The sequence below is a fragment of the Gorilla gorilla genome, chromosome 13 (assembly GCF_029281585.2).
Source record: "Gorilla gorilla gorilla isolate KB3781 chromosome 13, NHGRI_mGorGor1-v2.1_pri, whole genome shotgun sequence".
NCBI lineage: Eukaryota > Metazoa > Chordata > Mammalia > Primates > Hominidae > Gorilla > Gorilla gorilla.
In genome coordinates, this window is record NC_073237.2 from 44,312,388 (window position 1) to 44,336,201 (window position 23,814).

The following is a 23,814-nucleotide window of genomic DNA, read 5'->3' on the forward strand; positions in this document are numbered from 1 at the left end:
GCATTATAGTGGGGATGGTAAGGCTGAAAGGGTAGGTTAAAAGATCTATAAAATCCTCCCAAAGCAAGTCATTCACAGGAATTATGATAATAAAGTAATTTAAATAGTAATAAGCTTTGAATTGATATATGCCAACATTGGGAAGAGGGGAAGGCCCATTCTTTCTGATGTGGACTTCTATGAGTCATTTTCTTGGGGTGGTTTTATGCTGATAACTTAATTAGGGGTTCTAAGTAAAAATGTTAGAAAGTGGGGAGTTTCTTCACTACAGAGGATTCTTGAGCATTTCATAGCTTATGGAAAGCAGAAACAGACTTGGGGTGCTCTGAGGAGATAAGTCTAAAGCTGGCTGGTTTGGGATGACTTTTATTGCTTTCTTTGATTGTAAGAGTAATGCATATTCCCTGTAGAAAATTTGGAAAACATAAAAATGTCAATGGAATAAAATAACCATTTGTTTATGTTTCAGTGTGTTTTATTCCAGTTCTTCTCTTTGTCTCTTTCTCTATATATTACATGTAAATATAGGTAAAAATCATACTATATTTAATTTATTTTTCGTTATTAAATTTCTTTAGAAACTTAATTTTAAATAGTTGTATAACTTTTTCATTATATGAATATGCCATAATTTTTACTATTTCTCATAAAGCTGAATACAGTTATTTCCAGGGATTTTTTGTTATTTTGACAAGAATGAATATCATTATTCACAAATATTTGCCTGGATTCTTGACTATATTTTTAGGCTAGATTCCTAGAAATAGAGTTTGTAGTCAAAGAGTTTGAAAAATTATAAAAGACCTTGGTGGGCATAGGAAATTAGCTTTCTAGAAAGATTCCAGCAGTTTACTTTTCCATCAGCAGAATATGAGACTGTCTTATAACCTATTCAATGCATTTAATGCATTGAATAGTAGCATTACAAATTATCTACTATATATAGTTTTCTTGATAGGTCACAGATTGAAGAACAATAAATCCATGATATATGTGGTAACCTATTTTCAGTTGGCCAAGTGGCTGTCTCTTGCTGATGTAAGAATAAATATTTCATTTTAAGGAACCACAGGCATCCTCTGATCATAGTCTGTAATAATCCAGTTGCATTTAGTACAGGCTGGGCTAACCTGTGAACAAATCACCCCAAAATTTCAGTGGTTTAACAGAACAGGATCTTATTTCTTGTTCAAGCTATATGACCTGCAGGTCAGTTGTGGGTACTTCGCCCATTCATAAATACTATAACCTAGAGAAGGAAATATGATAAATCATGTCTTTACTCTTTAATTTTTCACCTGGAAGGAATACATGTCGTTTCTATTCACATCTCCTATAGCCACATGCCACAGTGACTATAAGGGTGTGGGAAGTGACAATGCTACCATGTTCCTAGGGAAAGAACAGAGAATATTCAGTGGACAGCACTAATGACTATCACCCGTGACTGGCCTTTAACCTTTGAGGAAGGGGCTGTATCCATAGCTAACCTCCTCTGTAGTGACTCCTAAAAGTGTCCCTTGGCAATTTTTTCCTACTGAGTTTCTCAGACATGGGTCAGCAAACTTTGGCCCGTGGGCCAAATGTGGCCTGCTGCCTGTTTTTGTATGGTCTGCTAGCTAAGAGTGTTTTTTACATTTTTAAATAGTTGGAAAAAGTCAAAAGAAAAGTAATATTGTTGACACATGAAAATTATATAAAATTCAAATATATGTCCATAAAATATTTTATTAGAACGCAGCCATTCTAACTTGTTTATATATTACCTGTAACTGATTGCATGATGTAGTAGCAAAATTGAGAAGCCACAATGGAAACTTTATGGTCTGTAGAGTTAAATATTTATCATCGAGCCCATTACAGAAAAAGTTTGCCAATCTCTGATCTTAGACATGACCCTAAGGAAAATTAGGATCATTTCAATATGGCTGCCTGAAAAAAAATCATCCCTATGGAAGTTACTGTTTGCTAACTTTATCAAATTCAGGTTAATATATTCAAAACAAAAACAAAAAGTCTCCTCATTGTTGGTGTGCATTATTACAGTGGTTGTGCCTGAGCCATAGATGGAAGAGTGATGAGAACTGAATCCCAACAGCCAAATTGGACTGAGATTAGAGAGGAAAGTCATTAGAGTTACCAGGAGTTTGCCTGAATTGGATATTGCAGTTGGAAGCTGGACTAGATGGGTTTCTCACCAGGACTTTTCACCTCCTTGAGGATTTGTTATACAAATCTGCTCAATGTTTCAGAATCAACCTGGATACAAACATAAGCCCTCATTGCCTCCTGTTAAAATACAACCATTCATACATACATTAAAAAGGAAGGAAAGATTGGCTCTCCAAGTTGAAGAAAAACCCCCGAGTTTTGCCATCTACTTTCCCAGCTTATTGCTGCTGGAAGTATTTCACTTACAACTGTGATTTTTAAAAAATGTTTTGAATTTCTCCTTAGACGTTTCATAAGCATTTAGATAGAATTGGCTTTCTGGGTGACTTACCAGCTGTGCCATGTGGGGTTTTCAAGGGGTATGTGCTCCATCCACTGTCAAAATATTCCTTGTGTTGAGACTGGGACTTCTAAAGTAACATGTTGGTCCAGGGACAAGTGCTATTTCTCTTTGTTTAGTGTTGAAATAATAATACACCAGTTAGTAATGCTAGGGGTGGAATGAGAGACACATCACATGCATATTCCAACTGAGGTCAAAATCCATTCTTTTGAAATGTCAAGAATGACACTCTCTAATCCCCATGTATATAGATTCCATTTATTTGCGCACTTAAATTAACTCCTTTCTAATCCAGCTACACAGCTGCCAAAGACTTCCCTTGAAAGGCATTTTCTTTTAAAGTAGTCATAACTCACATCCAGCTCTGATTGGAGGAATGCCTCCTTTGACTTCATGCCCATAGTCAAAGGTACAGAAGCGTTTTATCTAATTTCAAAGGGTAAGTTTTACCTACTTGGAAACAGACACCTCTGATAGCTCATTGTTCCTTTCCTTTCCTGAGATAGTTTCATGTTGCATCCTCTTTCTTTTTGCACTTAGTTTTATTTTATAAAAGACTTTTTAATCATTGACCATTCTATGTCATTCAGAGGGAGGTGATTATTATTAAAATATTGTGTGTAGATTTCTAATTATATGATATATATTTACATATCTCATTAAAAATTAAGTGACTACCCTTTCCCCTTTCAAATCTATGTAAAAATGCACACTTTGAAGAGTATACTTATCTGGACAGTCAGGCAGAACTGTTGAAATCCAGGCCACCCAGGAAAAGCTAGGATATACAGTTGTCTTGCCCATATAGTACCCATCTGACTCTAGAACACAGGAGATTCTTTAGACTGATTATAGAAAGTGATAATATGTCAATGACAATAATGCATTGTGGAGGTAAAGCATTCTCCTGTATATTACCTCATTTAATTTTCCCAGTCCTCCTCTGAGACTGAGAAGGCAAGTGTTATTATCCACATTTCATGAATAAGAAAACTAAAACTCAAAAAGACTAACTGACTTGGATGAGGAAGTCAAGCCTTGGAAGAGATTAGGTCTAGTTCTCTTTGCCCCTGGTTAGTTGCACCCCTTTGTGATGCTGTCTCCCCAAGATAGGTAGAGTTGATACTGACCACGGGCCATCCTCTGAAATTTGTGAGTTTATTTCAGAAGGGAATCCTCAATGTGATCTTCTTTTCTTGTAATAAACATATCTTCTGAAAGTGGAATACTGAAAAAAAGTCAGGTTAAGGGTTGAAGCCTATGAGTTGGGGTCTGTTTGATCAAGAATTTACAGCATATCTACATTGGGCACTTGCCAAACTCAGAAATAGCTCTTTTCTCTAGCTTTGGCCCAATTTTTATTTCTTTTAAAATAAGATACGAAACAGAAATTTTCAGACATCAAGACCTTGACATGAAAAACCAATCAAGGCATAATTATGTTGCCCATTTATTTTTGTCTCAAAACGGTATTATACAATATTCACACATTACCACATGGTTTTCATTCCCCTGTGAAATTTTTACCTTTTTTACATGTCTAGCAGACCTGGGGATCCTAACTTTGGAGGTGAGGCAATCTCAAATCTCAGAGGACTGGGCCTCCGATTCAAAGGAGAGAGCTGCCCTGGATCTTTTTGTAACCTTTCTCCAGGCAATACTGAATGCCAGGAAAGGTATCCAAACCCAAGTCAATACTTTATTTGTGGTGAGTTCGTGATCAGGCATTTCTCTGTTCTTTAGCAGCAAGGTAAACAGTAAACCAGGACAACTTTTTGACAAGAATTTATCCTTGAAACTTGGAAAGCATTGAATGTTCCATGTATTATAGTAAAATAAGCATCTTCCTGGGAAAAATGTCCAGATCTTGAATTGCCTTACATTAGAACAATATTTAATAACAAAAATTTATTTCTATATAATAAACATTTTATATTCATTAACAATTTCTAGTTTTCCTGCCTATTAAAGTAGTTAATATGGATTTGCAACAATGCAAGCTTTGAACCTTATTCTTTGGTGGGCACCATAACTCAAAAGGAGAGCTGGGGATGGGGTCGGGTAGGGGCAGATAGGTCCTCCTGACTGGTGAGTCCACAACTCTCCCCGTCCCTCCCCATGTCACCCAGCCAGATTAACCTTTGCTTGACGACAGAAGCCCCTGCTCTTCAGGAAAACATTTATGTATTCTATCTTACAAATCTATTTTGGATTTCTCAAGAAGAGGTCATTGGGAATGGAAGGGAAAATATAAGCAGAGGCCCAGAGATGGGAGAAGAGGTGTAGTAAGATATTGGACTGCAAAGGTATGATGGATCCAGACCTTGGGTCTTAGGGCCAGCTCATAGAGGGTTGTACGTTATTCTTTAAATAACAGGACACTATCATCACATGCTATCAAGGAGAGCAAGAGTGGAGACAGTGGAGTCAGCTGAGGGCAGTACTGATGTTGTAGATAAGAGCCTGACTAGTGGAGTCGCAGTGGGAGTGGAGGTGAGAATTGTGAAGAACATTGAGAAATTGACTTGGCAATGGATGCCCACTCTGCCACTGTCCCCCAGCTGTGGGGATGACAAACTCAGATCAAGGGTGTCTCTTGCCTTCTAGGAGCTTACGGGTTACCTGCATTTGGAATTGAAAATACAGAATGGAGGTGAGGTGTTGATCATATTGATGACAGGGTGTCTTTCAGCAGGCCCCACAGGGTGGCTATCCTGTAGGTTTAAAAACCAATTTTACCACTATGCTGAGAGGATCCATATCTCAGGGAGGATTTACAGAAACCCAGTACACAGACTGGCAGAGAGTTTACTGCCTACATTTTCCCCTATACTCAACTTTCTCAAGTTAGATCTTTGGGGAAACCATATTGTATTCATAATGTTGCCTAGTGAGCATAGAATCAGGATCAGAATAAGTTACAGGAATTAGGCAATAATAAATTATCTAATTATCACCTAAAATTAAAATTCTCACCTAAGAGAGCTGGTGGCACTTGCTCCCCTCAGAGAGATACTTTGCCAGTGGAACTAAGACACCTGATGTCAGAGACTCAGACTTCCTTTTCTCTCAACACGACTCAGACAGAACCTACCAACATTTGCCTTCCAGACTCTCTCTGCTTCTGATGCTGATGATCCCTTGCCCCTCCACCTTACATTCTTTCTTTTGATATATTAATAACTCAGGCAAGTCCCAGTTCCCTGGATTACTATTTCTGGGACTCTACATTATAGAAATAGTAACACAAATCAGTGAAAAAATATATTCACAAGAATGTTAATTGCAGCCTTTTTGTAATACCCCAGATTGGCAATGAGCTATGTGTTCATCAGTTGGGGGATTGGTTAAATAAAAGATATTATAATTATTTAATGCCATACTATGCAACCATTAGCAAGACTGCATACAAAAATATGTACTGACTTGACAAGATATACAAAATAAAATGTTAATATAAAACCAAATTGTATTATGAAAACAAATTTTATATCTATATATATAGCAGAATCCCATCTTTGTGAAAAAGAAATACGTGTATGTATGGCTATTTGTATATGACGTATACATATATGCATATACACATATACATATATGTGCTTGTATATCAAATTTAAGCACAGAATAAATCCAGGAAAATAGTGCTTTTATATGTTAACAGTGGTTATCCCTGAGGAAGGGGTAGGATTGTATATGTTGGATGTGACCTGGGACTTTTGCCTCTTCCTGTATACATGTGATGGAATCATAGGAGCAATTTACTTTGTTTTAAAAAAAAACTCCTTTCTTTTCTTTCTTTGCCCACCGGTTCCTGAAAATCTTACATTCTTAGGAAAATCACTATAATTGAGAATAAATTACTATTCACTGTTGAGATCGATGACTACTAAAAAAGTATAAATTGATCCTATGGGCTTCTAGGAAACTGAGAGATTGCTTCCAAATGCATGGGGGTAAAAGTGGAGAGACAGTGAAGAGATGAAAAAATGTTATATCCCCCACTATAACCCTTACTTTTGCAGACCATAAGGCTTGCTTTCACAGAGCAAGGAGCCCACTTTTAAATAGTCTTTAATATTGTCCCTGCTGAAGTTATCAAAATGCCTATAAATTCCAGTATTGGGGGCACCTATACTGCATCTCCCTGACTGCCTCTTGAGTTGGAATCTGCCACAGTTATTCCATATGAAATCCTGAATTCCAATTTTTGGTTCACAAAATACGTTTTCTCAGGTCTAACTACAGCACTTTGCCTGTAACAATTACTTGATAAGTAGTTGCTGCTCGGTGGATTATCAGGTGCATTTAAGGAAAATAACATATCTGATGATCATCTTTAAACTCAAAAGTCTATTATCCTTCTTTGGAAGGACAGGATTATTGCTTGAGGCCTCTTCAAGCCATCTAATCAAGAATAGAAAACTATCAGAATGAAATGAACTAGCACCACTGAAGTTTTCTTTTTTTTTTTTTAAGTAACATTTCCAAAGAGCATTTACAGAGTGTTTTATGAATGAATGCAGAATATAGCACCGAACGAGGCAAACCTTTCTTATGAGGACAGCCGTATAGTTAAATCCAAGCATGCAAGATTGAATGACCCCGATTGACAACCCTTGCCCTCTGTTGCAAACAAATGGGACCAGGAATGTGGTCCCCCCACAGTGCACTGGGGGATGCCTGCACCCACTACCCTCTGCCATCCATCTCCTCCTCCTCTGATTTGTGTGTGTTTTTGTTAAACAGTGGATCTTGCTATGCTTTTCAGAAAGCTGACAAGAAGCAAGCTGAAAATTAAAAATGGGTGCCGAGAGGCTTTACGGGAGTCTAAATAAACAGCCCGACAGGAAAGACGTGTGGCAGGCTAAGGTTTCAGGCTAGTGGTCGGAGCGAGTTAACAGACATCCGTATAACAGAAGGCTGTGTTTGTTTTCCCTGTCCCTGCTCTAGCAAATTTATTGGGTTATCTGTCTTATTTTGACACTTGGGTGTTTAAGGTTTCTGTTTTAGGTGTCTAAAGACATAAAAAAATTATTGTACAGTTTACATTCCTGGCAGAAGCTTTGACATGTGCTAGCCGAAAAGTTCCTATCTGCCAGTGATTTCACAGAAAAAGCCTCAGAGAGTTGGGTTTTCATAGAGGGTCCAAGAATCCTCTGTGAAAAGCACCAAGAACAAAGGGTTTCTTCTTTTATTTCTGTCCTTATCTTCCTATTGTCTAGTGAAGAGTGGCCACCAAGCCATTTGCTTCCCATTGTACTGGATTTTTACTTACCATGTAACATATAGGAAGCCTTACCCCTGTCTTGTAGAGGAAGAGATTATTTCCATCAGTGGAGCTTGCACTCAACATAGATCGACAAGATACAGTTTGATTTGCTGTAGAGGTCAGGAACGCATGGCAATGTTGAGTGAATTCTACATGTTATGATAATGCACCATCAAAATATTAGAGTCATATGTGTATAAATATTGACATTTTGATGATGGATGTACTAAACCACCCACAAGCAATGTTAATATATTTCTTCTTTTCAGAATACCAATTTGGAAATAATTTTACTTATAAATGTATACCTGCCTTGTTTCTCAAAGGTTTTGTGGCTGCAGTAACTAATTAAGGAGTGGTAGGGAATTTAAATAGCTCTCTGACATAAACTTATTTTCATTCATTCATTCAAATGGCATTCAATAAACACTCATGTATTTAATTGTTAGGAAGCAGAAACAGACATGGGAGAAAAGTATAAAACACAGTCTGTGGCACCAATGGAAGCTTATAGTTTTTTCTCTCGTTATCTTTTGCAGTAGACAAACTGCCTGGCATAGTCTGGTCGAATTTTCATGATACCAGGTGATCAGCACTAAGTCAAGGCAGGAAAAACAGTCTATTTTTTTCCCCTAGGGCAAATAGCTTTGCAGCAGCTGAGGCAATTTGAGCATATTACTTTTTGTTTCTTTGTTCAGTCTTCCTTTTCTTCTGTATCTTTTTCTCCTCTTTTCTCTATGGCCCAAGATTGGGAGTTGGCAGCTGGTAGCTATAATTTCTCTGCCTCACAATGCTCTTGGCAAAGGCTCATCATTCCAGCCACTGGACAAATAGTTTTCTCTTCTTGGGTACTCTCTTTTCCCACCTGCTGCATTTGCATGTCACTTCCACTCACCTCACTATTGGTAAAGGCTGCCATTTTGTGCAAAAATCACAGATTTTTAGAATCAGCAGACCTAAATTTGAATGCAGACTCTGTCACTTCATTGGTGGGTGACTCTGAGCCTCAGTTTATAATTGGTAGAAATGTGTATAATCATATCTGTTTCACAGGGTTGTAAAGCTTACATGTGATCATGCATTGAATGGAGTGAGCATGGCCCCTGGCTCCAGCAGATGACCTCCTTCCTTCTTCAGGTCGTATAAGACATGGAGAGGCCGGGCACGGTGGTTCATGCCTGTAATCCCAGCACTTTGGGAAGCCAAGGTGGGTGGATCACTTGAGGTCAGGAGTTCGAGACCAGCCTGACCAACACGGTGAAATCCCGTCTCTACAAAAAATACAAAAATTAGCTGGGCGTGGTGGCAGGCGCCTGTCATCCCAGCTGCTTGGGAGGCTGAGGCAGGAGAATCTCTTGAACCCAGGGGTGGAGGCTGCAGTGAGCTGAGATTGTGCCACTGCACTTCATTCCAGGCTGCAGAGTGAGACTCCATGTCAAAAAAATAAAAACAAAATAAAAATAAAAATAAAAAAAGACATGGAGAAATGAGGCATTTGAGAGAGCCAAAGAAAATAGTTGTGTCGTAGAAACTTTATCGTTCATGGCTTTCCTGTTCATTTCAGACAAATATAGTGTAAATTAATTTTTTAAAAAACAAAAATATTTAAGTGACCTTGCAGTCTGGTTTATAATGGATATATATTAATACTATGTCCATGTCTGAAAACAGGCTTTGGGAGGCAAACAAAAAATATGTAACACAAATTTTATTTGCTAGTAGCTTAGGAACAACTTGAAGAGACATTTGTACAATAAAAAGTCAAATATTAATAAAAGTAAGTACTTCATGGGTGTTACTAATCAATCGGTAATTATTGAGCAGGGAAGTATTCTTTCCTGCAGAACTCTTCGAAGAGCCTTTAATCTGTTAACATACAGTAAGAATCTCTAAAAAGGGAAATAGTAAGCAAAGTCTTCTACACCTATTTCATCATCGAACTCTTTAAATAATTATTATTATTATTATTTCAGTAGAGCCTCATTCTGTCATCCAGGCTGGAGTGCAGTGGTGTAATTTTGGCCCACTGCAACCTCTGCCTCCCAGGTTCCAGTGGTTCTCCTGCCTCAGCCTCCCAAGTAGCTGGGATTATACGCACCTGCCACTACACTGAGCTAATTTTCGTGTTTTGAGTAGAGATGGGGTTTTGCCATGTTGGCGAGGCTGGTCTTGAACTCCTGAGCTCAAGTGATTCACCTACCTTGGCCTCTCAAATGCTGGGATTACAGGCGTGAGCCACCGTGGCCCGCCTTTTTTAATTATTTTAATCTTATCTTTATAGCGTATTAGGTGCGGAAAGAGAGGTTGGGGTGATGGAAGGGCTTGAGTGAGCATAAGGACGCTACCCTGCAGTAGCGTCGTTTCTAGAAAGGGCAGCATCATGATTCAAGTATCAAAGAGATGTCTTAGAAAGGGTGTGTGGTGGTGATATACTAGATCATGAGGCAGGGCTTTCTCAAGTATTATAGAATGATCAGAATATCAGCCAGATTACAGTTAATTAAGGAGATGTTAGGCTGTGACATACCGTCAGCTGGTAGCAGAAGACTCTTCACAATCATTTTAGAAGTGAAATATGAGACCGAGCCAAGAGAGTTGTAGCTCAAGAGGGATTATTCAGGATAGGAGAATTAGGGGCTTGATAAATTTTAAGGGTAAAACCACAACAATGAGAGGACCACAAATGGTCTTGGAGTAAGGGGGGCTAACTGCAGGATCAAGTCCCTACACAGAGTAGAGAGAAATAAGACAGCGAGCGTAGGCAGGGGAAGCTGCTAAGACATGGAAGAGATAGAGGAAAGACAGCTGTCTTGCCGCTATCTCTTACCAGGTGAGCCCCATCAAGTGCTGTATCCATTCTTAATTATACCAGCTGTTCTGTGGCATAGAAATGGTGGTCTTCAATTTGTAGACATGGAAGCTTGCCCAAGCTTACACAGCCACTACATGGTGGGCGGATCAGGCATTTGAACCCTGGTTTTGCTGCTCCCAAAGCCATAAAATATAAGTGGTGATACAGAAATCTTCTGAGGAGAGGAGAGATGATAAAGGAGCTCATGGTTAGTAGCCTCAGTTTTTCAGGAGGCGAGACGAGATTCATTTGAGTGGTGGTTGAATTGGAGGTGAGGGAAAGCAGGTGAGGGGTAGAGGAAAGAGTTTGGAATTTTCAATTTTGGAAAGGCAGGACTTTCGTTTCTAAGGCAATGGAGACATATTTGCAAGTTAGCAGCAGACTCACACATTATAAATACAATAATCATAATGTATTGTCCAAACCAGGATCCTTTTGAGAGAAGCGGGGGGTTGTGGGTGGATAACATCAAGAGCCTGGAGATGGACCATTATCATGGGATGGCTCAGGCTAAGTTTAGTACAGTGAGCAGCTAATATGGAAGGGAAATTCAGGGGGTGCAGAACAGGAGGTGAGAAATTCTGAGGTCAGGGTTTCAGATGGCTGATTAACTGAGAGCCAGAAATAAGGGGGCCTTATTTTTCTTTTTTGCCTGCTTAAGAACTGCATCCAATAGCTGTAAATACAATGGTCTATACTTTCCAGTCTGCCTGAGTCTTCACAAGGGAATAGAAAGTTTACCATCAGAAGATGCCAAACACAACCAACTTGCAGCTGTGCCCAGCTATGGCACACCAATTGCAGCAGGCACCCAAATCTACCATGTCACTTGATCAGTGTGATTTACCTTTCACTTGAGTGCTTTCAACGCTGGCAGAAGCAGGGTTTGAACAAAAATGCATTCCACTCTCTCTGTATACAGATCTGCCTCCCTCCCCCACAAAAGACAAAAACTCGGGAACACCTGAGTCAGCTTCAGTAGCTGGAAATGCAGCAGTTTAACAGCAAATAAAGCCCTGTCCAGTGGCTGATGAATTAAATTAAATTCTGAACAAACAACTCTCTCGCCGCATCTCAGTCAGTTTTAGAATCAATGCAAGTGATTTATGGTTCCTTAGGGTTGTATTCTCTTTTCAATGTGCTGGGATTTCCACGTGTAGCTACCATTTACCACTAATGAGCAGCACGCATCAGTCCCCGGGCACCTGGAAGGGAACGCACCGCATAGTCTCATTCAGCAGCATGGGCTGTTTCCATGAAAAAGGGGCTCCTTAGCTGGGTCAGGGGCCTGGGCCTGCTGGATAGAAGCTGTTAATGCAAAGTGCTGACAGCCTTCAGTCTTTTCCTCCCAGAAGCATCAGTGCTTTTTAATTTAATGGTTCTCTGGTGTGTGAGAACCCTCTGGGACAAATTTGTTTCTCCAGTCTTAGTGTGTGGATTCAGACAGGAGGCAGATAGGGGCAGAAGAGAGCATTGGTTCCTGTATTTTTTCCTTTGTTATCATTTGATAAAAGTGAGTCTTGGGTCTATATTTTTATGGGAACAAAATAATACCCCAGCGCACAGCACAGCATCTTGCACATAGCTTCATAGATATTTGTGGAATAAATGAATAGATGGCAGGCAAAGGCACACATAAAGTGTCTATATCTTGAATCAAGTGCTTTGGAATTCTCTGTACAGTGTGTGCTGGCCCAGGAGGGAGCTAGTCAAAGGGGAGAGAGCCCGGTAAAGCTGCCAATTTTTTAATGCTTTACACTATGCTAGGCCTTGTTCTAACTCTTAATTTCATTCATTGCTCACAATAGTCCTTTTAGGTATATTTTACTGCCATACCCATTTTATGGGTGCGGAAACTGAGGCACAGAGGGACTAAAGCAACTTGCCTGAGGACTCACAGGGAGTAAGTGGTAGCCCTGGGATTTTAATGCAGACAGTCGGCCTCCAGAGGCCCTGCATTTAATCACTACATAATAGACAGTTCTCAGAGGCCTTTTCCATTTGGGTAGTAGAGTTGTTTCCCCAAGGCAGCTAAAAGACTAGCTGTACTTTCAAAATGGCAAAAAAAACCACAGAGATGTATTTGCAGCCTCTGAGTTCTCAGCTTCCGTAGCAATTAGCAATGTAGAAGTGAATTAATTTACACAATTGGTTTCAGACCAAAGAAAGTGGAGGGTGACCATGAGGCGGGGAGGAGTGGGGGTGAGAACAGATTTCTAAGCTGTTTTTGAGGCAGATTTTATCTTTTTGAAGATGAAGTTGAAATAAGGAAAATAGAAAGGCAGAGACTTTGAATTGGCATCATCAATGAGGCCTTCGCCTGGTAGCGAAATGACTTTTTGAGGTTGGAACTTGAGCCTCATCTACTGGGGAGGATTCTTCTTGCTGACACAGACATGTCACCTCCTGTCTGCATGAGGTGAGTTAACCTTCTAGCGAAATAGAATAATAAGAACTCTGAAAAAGGTATTTTATAAATGAAACCTTAGTTCCCTGAGAAAATAACAGCTCCTACATGAGCAAGGAGATTTAGAATCTTTCCATGAGATCCTGGGATAGAGGAGGAATCGCTTACTCCTAAGATTTTAAGTTCCATACAAAGCTGAGGTAAATGCCCACAAAAATTGACCTCAGAACAAATAGTCTGCAAATAAAATAATAGGCAAAACATTTTGGAATCTGTTTTCAAACCTAACCTAAAATTTCAGGATCCAGATTTCATAAGGAAAAGAGAGTCACCTGTATTGAAATTTGATTTAAAAACTAGTTTCTAGAAAAGTAATAAGTAAGCTCCAGGACCTCCTGGGAAAACAAATGGCTCTTAAAACTCTTAAACTGCATTGTAGAGATTTTTATGAATGAGCAACATATGGATTAAATTACTCATATCTGAAAAAAATCAAATGACAAAGCACATTTGGCAGTTTTATTGAGCCTGCATTATTTGGAAAATAGTCCCTAGATACCTGGGAAATCCTAAATGAAGCCTAGTTTTACCAACCATCTTTGAGAAATCAAATTTAGCTATTCATATACAAAGGGCTGTCTCCATTAGAGTGTATAGAGGTTAGGATTAAAAAAAAAGTTATCTTGGTTTTCTAAGTTCTGTTGGGTTCCAAAGATAGCGGACCTGGGCAATGACCACATGTATAACTTCCTTAACTCTCAGGGCTGTGGACAATGGAATAATGTTCCTTCTCAGCTTCTTCGTCTCAGTTTCCCTCTTTCTTGGATCCTCTTAGTACTCATTTTGGCAGATAGGCTGAAAACTTGACTATTCACTCTGTTCCCTAACTTTTAAACTTAGTTATCATCAATATTGAGTGAGATATGTTTTCTGAAAAATAATTTGTGGTCAGTTTATTGCAAACATTATGATTCCTGTGGCTGTTTTTCATTCAACATGTGAGGCTATTGGGGGAAACCTCCTTGACTCTGTTTAAAAATATTGTTACTGTTTGTAGCTCTAAAAATAGCGTAAACATTTATTGAGCAGTGTAGTAAGAGAACTAGTAAAGATACCCAAGGTAAATAAAAAGGTCCTGGATTGATTTTTATTATTAAGCATAGAAAGGAATAGAAGCCATGAGTTCCTGGCCCAGTGGCCCAGGGCTCTTTTACTCTCATATCTAGTTCACAATGTCAACATATCACATGCCAAAATACAGACACAAGTATTTCCAAGACTATCTTAGCATTTTGGACAAAAACTATAAAGATTTGATGTGACATGAGATGTAAGCCCTCTTTTTCAATAAGTCACAGTAGCAGAACTTGAACCCAGCTCTTCCAATTTCAACTTCAGTGCTCTCTCTGCCAGAATATATTCCTTAGACCTGTAAAAATCCTAGACTCCTCCACTGGCATTAAGTATTGAGCAGTGGAGACACATCATATATTAAAGTTTTTAAATTCAACTATGCAAGTGATCTTTTAAATACCATGAAAATGCCTTAAATTTCATTTGCATAGGTGCCTCTTATTATAGGCTTTTATTACTGTATGCATTATTCATTTACACACACATCAGTGAACAGGGTTTTCAACACAAAACATGTATGTTACTCTTTGTGGGTGGCTTATGGGATGTTCAACAGTACTTTCGACCATACTTACTATGTGCCTCATATCCAAACTTCAGATGCCAACCTTGTGTGAGATGTGCCTCCATTTAATATAATGTTGATACATCAGAGAGCATTATCTCTCTTAATTAGCATAAACACACCCTTTTTGCTAGCCATACTCAGTTTGCCCATCTCCACTGCTTGCTTTTAATGCGGTGTAAAGTCCTTGTTAGAAGGTTAAAAAGGTGGTATTAAGAGAAAACGTGTTTAGACACATTTTGGGTAAAAATACTGTGCTGTTGGTCACTCTGAGGAAGTCCATCTTCTGCCAGACTAAGACAGCTGAGAAAATAAGTGTTTTAGGGGATGCTCTGTTTCGCTACTTTTCTGAATCATTGCTATCATTATGTATTCCTTAGAAGCTGTGATCAGTTATCATTAATCCTAAGTGAGACCTGTTTCTTGAAAAAATAATTTGTGGTCGATTTATTGCAAACTTTATGATTCCCTTGGCTATCTTTCACTCAGTATGGGGGCAAAGTGGTAAATATGTTGGGGCAATTTCAGCATTAAGGCTTCCTTTCTTGTGAGAAAAATTGGTAAATGTGAAAAATGGTTTAAATTAATCTGAAGAACAATTCCAGAGAGTACAATCTAAGTGTTAAGTGTGGAATGGTTTTTTTGGGTTGCCCTTGGTCACTTATGCTGTTTATTTGCCTTTGCATATACTTTTCTTTCTTCTGGGCATGTTCCTTCTCAGCTCCTTTGTCTCAGTTTCCCTCTTTCTTGAATCCTCTTAGTACTCATTTTGGCAGATAGGCTGAAAACTTGACTATTCACTCTGTTCCCTAACTTTTAAATTTAGTTATCATCAATACTGAATGAGATATGTTTTCTAGCTTTATCTAGCTACTGCTTCTCCTCCTTTAAAACTCAATTTAAGCACTATGTTCTCCAGGAAGCACTCTGTAACTAACCAGCGTTATTGAGATGCCTCTCTTCCAGGCTTCTGTCGTGGGGTTTACTTGTTCTATAATAATAGATTTGTCAGTAAATACCAGAAATAGACCCCTCAAATGCAAAGAGCGGTTGTCATTTCACTCCCAATGCCCAGCCACCAGCCTAGTATCTGGCACATAGTAGATCTTCAGTAAATGTTTGTTGAGTGGCTAATAAATGAGTGGCTAAGTCGTGCTGCTGAATGTCCAACACCAATTTTGAGTGGAAATCAAGAAAAAGCCTTGCTCTTTCTTTATTATGTTTCAAAATGTGTCTTGTCTTTGGAAAAGGAAAAACACATTCTCCAACTCCACGAAATATATGAATATATTTTGGAGCCTGGAGCTTGAAGTTTCAGCCACAGAAATGCATTCTCAGAAATTAAAATTAAAAAAAAAAAACATAAGCAAAACTAGTTCGAGCACATAATTTTTCAGCCTCATTCACATGTTTATAGATTTCTGTGTAGTTGTAACGCCTCTGTGGTTATCACTTAAGGGGAGACATGATTGTTTATTAAGCATCTTCCACGACTCAGGCACAGTGATAAACTCTACGTATGTTATCGCGGTTAATACTTACAATGACCTCGTGTGCCAGAATCGTTATCTTCATATTGCAGATAGCTAAGTGCTCTCTGCAATTACTTACCCCACGATAAGCTAAGTAATAGTCTAATAAGTGGCAGAAACAGGATTGGAACTGACATCTGGCTTTTAATTACTGAGTTAATTAAAAATTAAAATTTTAAATTGTAATTAAAAATTAAAATTTTAAATTGTAATTAAAAATTAAATTTAAAAAATGAAAATCATTTTGTCAGGTCGAATTTCTTGGAATAGATTTATTGGGTTAGAATTTAAATTTGTCTGATTTTAAAATAATTGTTGCTAAATCAGTTTCCAAAAGGATTGGGAGAATCAATTCAGTCTTCTCCACCAGGCTGCAAATTTCTTGAAGGATTTGAGTCTTATCCCTTGATCTCAGAACCCAGCACAATGCTGGGCACATGGAGGCTTCTAAAAAGATGTCTGCTTAATAAATTATTGAATAAATGTACCCTGCCACCAGCACTATACATTTTCTTTGAAACTCACATAATGTGGTGCCTGAGAAATACATAAACCTACAAAAGGCGGATAGATTTTGTTTGTCCCTGAATATAAGAAAAAAGATGACTTTCTGGAAAGCAGATTTGCTTTTCTGGAGAAGTAGTTGATATCTGTACTTTGGCAAGCAACAAAAAGTATACCTTTCCATTTCTGCATAGCAGAATTTAGTGCAGAATTTAGTGAATCACTTGAATATATGTGATCTGAATGAATTCCAGACTGTTTAGTGGCCCAGGTGCAGTTAGACACACAGTCCAGCAAGCAAAAGTAATTAAAATATAGTTCCAGCCTTTATTAGAATTTTTCAAAGAAAACTAATGGGACTCTAATAACACTTTTCAAAATTTTCCTCTTTCTCTTGCCTCCAATTTTCTTACATCTTCAGTTGCTCTCATTCCTACCAATCTCTAAATCCCTATTCTAAAACTATGCAAAATTGTACTAGACTCTTTAACCTGAAGGCTCTTTCGGTTTCCTTTCTTGGACTCCCAATGGACTCAACTCTGCTGGAAGTTGCTGTGAGGCCTTCAGACTCCAGTTGCCCTGGCCTCTGTGACTCCAGGTCTCCTTTCCTCCCTTCTCATTGGAAGTAGATTTCTTTTGTTATTGTTGTTTTTGTTTTTTAAGGGAAACCCTCCTTGAGAAGTTTAAAACAAATGACAACAACAAAAATCCTTAACTTTGTTATATGTATTTCTTCTTCGATATATATCTATCTTTGTAATAGGCAGTATTTAGAATCAGTTCATCCACCTGAAGCATTGCTTCTCAAATCATGGTAGACCTTTCAGGTGGCCTCACCAAGCTTTGCCAATTTTTCTACAGGAAGCTTTCTTGAGTATCTTTCTGGCTGTCCGTATCCACAGCTTCAGCTCTCATCGATATCATAGTTTTCATGAAGCTATGAATCTATGTGTACATCGTTGGGTTAGTTCCCTAAACTTTGTCCTCCATGGTCTGCTCCTGTTTTCTTTCACTAACACCTCCTTCTTTTCAACTCAGCCACCTCCAGCTATTTGGAAGTTTCCCCTCTGTCAAAACAGGAAAGATTCAAATAGAATTCACCTTATTAAGTTAAACTGAATTCATATTCAGATACTTCTCATAGGTATTTGTCTTTTAAAACTTTTTCTGACCCACTTGTGAAATAAAATCTCTTCACTATATCTTAGGCAGGCTGAGCTTACTGTTCAGTTGTTTGTTTTATTTTCCTGAATTAAACCACTTACCCTGATTCAAATTCAGTTTTATGGCTTTTAAGAGTTGGGTAAGTGATGTTGAGTAACTTTGGCAATGTATACCAATAAATAGAGAAATAATGAAGTAAATGAAACTTTTGTGTTTTCAGAAGATAGATTAGAATAATTATCTTAATCTTTCTTGGTTGTTATTTTAGACATTTGAAATATCGAGAAAAATTGACAATTTAGAGAAACTGCATATTAGCTTTGTGATTGTAATTTGCGATGCTTAATTATTATTTGTGTTTAATTTGAAAGTGAGAATATAGTTTTATAAGCAGTGTTGCATATTTAAGAAAAACTGATTTTTTAACGTTTAAAATGTATCCTATTAGATTTATAAAAAATTTGCTTATATTGTTTGTAAGTTTGCCCTGTCAGATATTTTGTGTTTGTGAAAGAATCAGTTATATCAAATTTGAAATGTGTGAATGTGTATCAGTCAAGAGCTTAATCTGAGAAGCAGATCCAGTAGGAGATGTGTGTGTGTGTGTGTGCGCGTGTATACACACATGCGCATGCATGCATGTATGATTTATTACAAGGAATTGGCTTTTGGAAAGCAAGAGCTAAGCAAGTCTGAGGTCTGTAAGGCAGGCCATTAGAAGGGAAAATCCTCTGCCCTACTTTTTAGGCTTTCCAACTGATTAAGTCAGGCTCACCCAGAATAATCTCTCCCTTAGTTAAAGTGAACAGAATAAGGATTCAAATCTCTTCATAGCTGCATTGAGTTTGAAATTTGGTTCATTAACTGGGGGACTGCAGCCTAGCCACATTGACAAATCAAAACACCATCACAAAATGTTTCTGATATTTTAATTAATTTAATTTTTAAATAGGTTATACCACTTAGTAGGATCTAACCTGCTACATTTGTAGTTAAACATACTACAAACTAAAAGTAAAAGCTATATTTTTTGAGATTTTTAAAAACAGAATAACAAAATTTATGAATTGAACCTAAAAACATAAGAAAGCCTAAGTTTTAGCATTTATAATTTTAGCAGTTATGATTAACCAAATAGCTTTAAATAATCCTTTCTGTGTACGAAACTTTGCACAGGTGTGAAAAATTGACAGACAGACTGGCAGAGTGGAATTGGGTAGTCCAGGGTCCTGAGATCTAGCATGAGAATTAGTGAAAGTGGAATCCACGCCACTGGGGAGTGAGATTTGAGGTCTTTAAAAGATATTTTTATCAGTGTTTGAGATAATGGTTAAAACACTTATAATGTGACGCATGTAGTCTAGTCTCCGAACAGTATCATGGCCCCAAAAAACCCCAAAAACTCAAAAAGCAAAAATCCAGCAATCCACAGAAATTTCAAAATAACCTAAAGGTTTTACTTGCATTTCTTGATGCAATAATGGATCACAGTAACACATTTAAAAGAATTCCTCTTGTCTCTATCGTCTAACTCTTTCACGTAGCACACCAGCAACTCTTGCAGCAAACTTTTCTCTAGTTCTCGGTTCCAACGGGTGTGCTGATTTTTCTTTTCCCCTTTCTGCTTCTGCACGGTGAAGCCCAAATAACTGTTCTAACCAAGGAGGACCCTCCTTGGAAGACAGGGAGATCTAAAGACATGAGTAGGTAGAAGGGACAGACTGTGAAAGTTCAAATGCTAACTGGTTTGGGTTTGCCTCATGAGGATGCTAATTCAGTGTTAGTATCAGAAAAAAATAGCCACATTTACAGTATTAATAGTATGGATACTAGAAAACTTAAAGTGAGAAAAGAAAAAGCTAAAATGTGTTCAGTTATGTAGCACAACAATTACACTTAATTACATAAACTGTTTACCGTTTATGCCTAATTATTCCCAAAGCACAGTCACAATTATGCACCCCATTAGCTACATACATCAGATTAACCTGGCCATAAATTTTATTCTCTTATGACACTAAGCCTGTGTGTTCATTCCTTTTAGATTATTGCTGCTTTTGCTCAATGGCCTGCATATGCTGCCTTGTCATCTGCTTATAAATTAAGAAAATTTAGAGGGACCCTTGTCTTTGATATGCCCAGCACATCCCTGAACCTTTTGCAGTCATCTATAGCAGCTCTCCAGCTTTCAGCTTTTCTTCTTTTCCAATTTATTAACCCACAGGAATAAGAATAATCAAAAGCCTCCTATGTCTCACAGCTTTCCCTCATCACAAGAAAGCTCCTGAATCTTACTTCTTAGGCCTTTGACTTTTGCTACAACAAAGCTATATTTTCCTTTAAACAGGAAATCTGTGTATGGCATCTTCCTTTAAGACCTTGGGCCTTTCCTGAGGAATTTGAAGTGTGAAGGAGTTTTGTTTTCCAAGGTATATCTTGACAGGTGTGCTTATCCCTGCATTCAAATTATTTGTCTACTTTGGATTCTGTGTCCACTTCATCTGCCTCTTGTCCAGTCATCATGCTAGTCCTCAAGCATGAACAGTGGGAAACACAGACGGGCCTGGAATCTGGGCGCCCTGTCTGGGCTTGCATTGACAACGGGATTAATAATCACTGTGAGGGGAGATGATATTGTGGCCTTTGGAGATCTCCTCCCATGGGATATTGACAGGGCTAAGAGTCTTTGCTCTCCTTGTGTGCACAGGGCGCGTATTGCTTCCTTGAAAAGCAAGCCCTGCTTTGAACTGCTGGACCCCCTTTTATAAACAGGAAGTTTCTGGATCTGGGTATTTGTTACAGAGCCCACATTCTTGAAAATAGAAGAAATCTCAGGCTATTGTTCTTCATTATTTTCGTCATTGTGGTTTGTGAATGCTGTCCCTCCAGCTCCCATGCAGGAGATAAGGGCAGGAAAGTCATGCTGGGACAGGTTACTGAGGCTGGGTCTGGGCAGGGTATTCTATGTGATGTCCAAAAAGCAGGAGTGGGCCACGAATGAAAGGCAGACAAAAGGGTAAAGAGTCTTGGATGATTTTTTCCACCTTCACCATTCCCACACAGCTCTGGCCACCATTGCCTTGCATCTGCAATCTAACACAACAGTCTTCTAACTGGTCTCCTGCTCTGCATCCTACAACACATTCTTCACTTAGCAGCCAGAGTGGTGCTGTTTTTCAAATAGTAATCAGATCATGTTTTCCCTTGCCTAAAACTCTGCAATGGCTTCCCTCATAAACTTACAGGCCTTACAGGCTCTGATTCATTTCCCATTTCCTATTTCCTACATTTCCCATTAAATCAACAAATTCTCTACCCTTCCTAATTCTGCTTCAGCTAATCTAGCCTTTTTTGAACAACCCAAAGCCTTTCCTGCCTTAGGTTCTTGCTTGTGTGGTTTCCTTTGCCTGGAAGACTCTTCCCCTGAGATCCTTCTGAATGCAAGATCTCAGCTCACATGTCACCTCAGAGAGGCCTTCCTTGACCACCCAGGCTGAACTAGATCCCCCTCTCTCCCTATTATTTTCCATCATGCCATCTATTTTATTTTTTTCATAACACCGAGAGCTTGTGAAATTACCTATTTCATTCATTTATTTCTTGTCTCTTTTCAATGAGCTAACTTTCTTGAGAGTAGATATTTATGTCTTATTCACTGTGGTATCTTCAGTATCTGAGACAATGGTCACCACATACTTGGAGTTTTGTACATATTTAAGAAATAAAATGTTCCTGGCATACAATTATTAGCTAGTCTTATAATTATACACAGGAGAACTGGGTTGCCATAAAGATGACAAAGGTGTGTGGTTGAGGATTAAGTTTTAGATTCTAAGGGAGAGACTCTCTAAATAGCAGCTTCAGATCAGAAGAAATAGAATTGCAGGCCAAAACCACCTTCTAGGAAATCTTAACCTCTGTGTGTGTGTGTGTGTGTGTGTGTGTGTGTGTGTGTGTGTGTAGTAAATTATACATAATATAAAATTTACCATTAGTTACATTTAGCACATTCCCAATGCTGTGCAAGTGTTTCCTCTACATAGTTCCTGAACATTTTCCTGAATACCAAAGGAAGCCTTTCACTCCTCAAGCAGTCTCTCTTATTCTCCTCCCCATCTCTAATCCTTGGCAGTCATTAATCTACTTTCTGTCTCCATGGATTTGCCTATTTTGGATATTTCATATAAATCAATTCACAAAACTTGTGGTCTTTTTTTTGCCTGGCTTCTTTTGCTTAGCATCTTTTCAAGGTTCATCCATGTTGTAGCATGTATCAGTGCTTCATTCCTTTTTATGAGTGAATAATATTCAATTATATGGATATACCATATTTTGTTTATCTGTTCATCAGCTGGTGGTCATTTAGGTTGTTTCCATCTTTTGGCTATTGTAAATAGTGCTATGTGAATATTCGTGTACACGTTTTTGTTTGAACTTCTGTTTTTAATTCTTCGTGTAAATTACTGGTGGAATTGCTGGGTCCTATGGTAATTCTATGTTTAATGTATCAAACAGTTTTCAGCAGCAGCTGCACCATTTTACATTTCCACCAGCAATGTTTGAGGATTCTAATTTCTCCATATTGTCTTCCCCAACTCACTTTTCTGTGTTTTTAAAATTATAGCCATTCTTGTGGGTGTGAAGTATCTCATTTATAGTTTTGATTTGCACTTCCCTAATAACTAATGATATTGAGCATATTTTCGTGAGCTTGCTGACCACTTGTATGGCCATTTCTCTCAGAAGAAATGTCTACTCATGTCCTTTGCCCATTTCAAAAGTGGATTGATTGGGTTTTTTTGCTGTTGAGTTATGAGTTCTTTATATATTCTAGATATTAGGCTCTTATGAGAGATATTATTTGAAAATATTTTCTCCATCCTGTGAATTGTCTTTCATTTTCTTTATAGTATCCATCGATGCACAGAAGTTTTTACTTTTGAAGTCCATTTTATATATTTTTAATTTTGTTGCTCATGCTCTTGGCATCATATGTACGAGTCCTTTGCTAAATCCAAAGTCATGAAGATATACCCCTATATTTTCTTCAAAGAGTTTTATGTCTTTTTCACTTAATTTTTGAATTAAATTTGTATGTGGTATGAGGTAAGGGTCAAACTTCATTCTTTTGCATGTAAATGTCTGATTGTCCAAGCACCATTTATTGAAGAGATTATTCTTTCCCCATTGAGCGGTCTTAGCACCTTTGTTGAAAATCAGTTGACTGTAAATGTAGGATTTGTTTCTTGATTCTTAATTCTGCAAAAAATCTTAACTTCACACTACAAATATATTCTGAGATCCTGGGGAAAAAGACCTTTGAAAATTCTGGGCTCTCTTTTGAATGTTGTTCTGATTAATATGGTTTTAACACATTAGAGTAATGCAGCCCAATAGTTAAAATTATAATTACTCTAGTTTTGAGATCAAAATCTACTGAGATGCTATTAGCATTATTATTAGCAGTAACAGTAATAGGAATTATATATAGTCTCTATTTACATGAATCTTAACATCTTTTAAGACATAAGATCCAACAATAAATATTAGATTAATGTTTCTCTCAGGGCCTGTGTCTCTCATCTGGCAACATTTGAAGGTGATATCTCTTCCCTCACCAGTCCACTCAGAATCCTAAAAATTAAATGATGGACAGAGAAGAGAAGAAAAATTAGGTGGACTATACTATGTATTTATTTCTAAAACACACAAACCATCTGCCTTTCCTACCCTTTCTTTCACCATAAAGACTTAAGCAGCTGACTTGGACCTGGGGATGTGGGTCCCCCTGAAATCAATCTGAAATTACACAATTTCATTTTAAAGCCCAAGAACATGAAGCAAAACCAAAAGGCTTAAGGAATGGAGTTGGC